This window comes from Notothenia coriiceps, unplaced genomic scaffold (genome assembly GCF_000735185.1).
Source record: "Notothenia coriiceps isolate Sejong01 unplaced genomic scaffold, NC01 NC01_scaffold00030207, whole genome shotgun sequence".
Lineage (NCBI taxonomy): Eukaryota > Metazoa > Chordata > Actinopteri > Perciformes > Nototheniidae > Notothenia > Notothenia coriiceps.
The window spans coordinates 54,474-57,835 of NW_011362908.1; the positions used below are offsets into that span (position 1 = coordinate 54,474).

The window sequence follows — 3,362 nt, forward strand, 5'->3', positions numbered from 1 at the left end:
TTACGTTAGTTAATAGTTAGTGTCTATACGTAAGTTAGTTACGTTGTGTGTGTGTGTGTGTGTGTGTGTGTGTGTGTGTGTGTGTGTGTGTGTGTGTGTGTGTGTGTGTGTGCGTGTGTGTGTGTGTGTGTGTTTGTGTTTGTGTGTCTTCAGCCAATTATGATAATTTTGTCTTCTGCCCTGTCTGTTACGCTGAACAGTGTTGACAAGCAGTCCTTAAATATGTTTTGGCTCTGTCTTTCATCTATTTATGGATATTTTTCAAAAACCAAAATGAAATGTTGTTACAACAGTGTGCACGGTCAACAACAGTTATTATCAAATGCGCTAAAGTTATTATATCCTTTTTTATAAACTGTGCAACATATTTATCATAAATATGTTGCCAATGTTTTGAAAATTCGGCCCCCACTCCCTCGTGAGATTTGGTTCAGTATTACATAATGAAGATTGAGGCTTTATTTGAAGTATTAAAGTAAACGTGTTATGGCAGAAAGTTCAATAAGGTATATTTCTGGTATATTCATTTTAATGTCACCTTATATATTCATGTGTGTTAAATTTGAAGGGACAAAGTACATTTTTACTCTTAAATATAGAGAGGTTTTTTCATATATTCCTGAAAACGATGTCCCATTTTTAGTAATAATAGATTAGCGCAATAGTCTTTTCTTCCACTTTTATGTGTAATCAAAAGGGTGTTTTTTTTTTGGCTATTTGTGAGTAGGCATAATACAAATGACCTGTGACCTGTGACCTCTGCCTTGCAGTTCCCAGACATCTGGAGAGGCCCTGAGTCTCTGGCTTCCTCTGTTGATTGCTAAAACCAGTATTGATTAACCCAAAGGGAGATTTGCCTCAGATATAATGCAGTTAAAGTCTTAAGAAACGATAAGGATGTTGGTGTGTTGAAATGTACGTGCGTTTCCTNGTTAAAGTCTTGTTAATTAGTGGTTCATATCCAGCATGCATTAGTTAAGAAACGATAAGGATGTTGGTGTGTTGAAATGTACATGCGTTTCCTGCAAGACTTTTAACAGAGCAGGAGACAATTGGGTCACACAAAAGTTAGAGAGACAATGGTCGGTCGGAATTCTCAATGGATGTATTCATGATTATTGTGAGCTGACTTGAGGTGAAAGGAAGTTCAGAGATGGCCTTAGGCTATGAAAACAGTGAACCTTAGTTAGTTAGCTAATCCTATGGATGTCATGAGACCAGGACGTTTAAAACATATGAATTGTGGCTTTCATAGAGAAAAACATGTGTCCTTTGTATGATATAATGTGTGTGCGTTCTGTCAAAGAGTCCTCTGTCATGACTCTAAATCATTGATTGGGGGACTGCCTGGGGGCAGAGGGACAAACACACACACACACACACGCACGCACAAGAGATGAAGCAACAGATGGAATCAACAAACTGCTGACTCACTGCCTGGGGTCCCGCCCAGGAGTGAAACCGACCAATAGAACACTGCCAACTCTCCGGCTAGCTCGCTCAGAAGTGAACTCGCCAATAACAAATAGCTAGGAAGGAGCAAGCGACAAAACTCCTCCCCACCTGTGTATAAATGTTGTGATGATTTTGTTGCTCAGCGCTCTTGTTCTGACTGGCTGTCGTGGTACGTATATCACACGGTGGTAGAACCTGAGCCCGGAGTACTCTGCAGAGTGCTTCTTGATTAGGTGAATAGGAGATTGGTTTCGTGATTTAGGTTGATTAGGTGATGTATTGTATATTTTACCATTAAAATATTATTGTTTAACCCTTATCACCGGGTTGCGCTTTGAATTTTTTCCTCTGTTAATCTGACCCATTCATAAAGGACGCGCGGAGCAGAGGTTCTGCCAACAAGACTTTAATGTATTTCATTTTATAAATGAGGATGATGGATGGCTGCCTTAAACCTGTGAGAGTGGAGGTCACTTCCCTTGATGTCGACCTCAATGGTCATGTCAAGAACTTGTTGGCTGCTGCCCGTAAAAAAGCAGGAAAGTTTTACCAGCTATTTGGAAGAATGGTGCACAGTTTTGTTGTACCCTGATGCGAGAGAAGATTACAAAATACTGGTTAAAAGCTTTCTGCTTTTTTACGGCAGCAGCCCAACAGTTCTTGACATGACCCATTGAGGTTTCGACATCAAGGGGAAGTGACTCCCTCTCACAAGGTTTAAGGCAGCCATCATCCATCCTCATTTTAAAACAATGTGAATACAGTAAAGTCTGTTGGGGCAGAACCTCTGCTCCGCGGCGTTCCTTTATGAATGGTCAGATTAACAGAAGGAAAAATTCAAATGCAACCAGTGATAAGGGTTAAACAATAACTATTAATGGTAAAACTATACAATAACATCCACCTCAAATCACCTTAATCACGCAAGCACCTCTGGGGGCCCCAAAACAAAGCAGCTTCAAAATGCAGAGTACTCCCACTTCAGGTTCTACCACCGTGTGATTATACGTACCACGGGGACAGCCAAGTCAGAACAAGAGCGCCGAGCAACAAAATCATCACAACATTTATACACAGGTGGGGAGGAGTCTTTGGTCGCCTTGCTCCTTCCTAGCTATTTGTTATGGCGAGTTCACTTCTGAGCAGCTAGCGGCAGAGTTGGCAGTGTTCTATTGTTCGGGTTTCACTCCTGGGCGGGACCCCAGGCAGTGAGTCAGCAGTTTGTTGATTTCGCATCTGTGCTTCACTGCTCTTGTGCGTGGCGTGTGGTGTGTGTGTGTTGTCCCTCTGCCCAGGCAGTCCCCCAATCACATGATTTTAGAGTCATGACAGAGGGACTTCTTTGACAGAACGCACACACAACTGTATATCATACAAGGTGACACATGTTTTTCTCTATGAAAGCCACAATTTCATATGGTTTAAACGTCCTGGGTCTCATGACATCCATAGGATTAAGGCAACTTAACTAAGGTTCACTGTTTCATACCTAAGCCATCTCTTAACTTACTTTTCACTCAAGTCAGCTCACCAGTAATCATGAATACATCCATTGAGAATTTCCCGACCGACCATTGCTCTCTAACTTTTTGTGTGATCCCATTGTCTCCTGCTCTGTTAAAAAGTCTTGCAGGAAACGCATGTCACATTTCACACCACCAACATCCTTATCGTTTCTTAACTAATGGCATGCTGGATATGAACCACTAATTAATCAAGGACTTTAACGCATTCAGTATCTGAGGCAAAATCTCCCTTTGGGTTAACTCAATTCTGGTTTTAGCCAATTAACAGAGGAAGCAGAACTCAGGGCCTCTCCAGATGTTCGGGAACTGCAGTGCAGGAGGTCACAGGTCACAGGGTCATTTGATATTATTGCCTACTTCACAAATAGCAAATACAAAAAC

At 41.5% G+C, this 3,362-nt stretch overlaps 1 protein-coding gene across 1 annotated transcript in view; it reads right to left on the bottom strand.

Annotated features, from left to right (window-relative positions):
- Positions 1-3,362, bottom strand: part of LOC104959279 (glypican-6-like) — a gene marked incomplete at its 3' end in the record, with an annotated part of 104,973 nt that overhangs the window by 48,944 nt on the left and 52,667 nt on the right. The gene's annotated exons all lie outside the window — the stretch shown is intronic.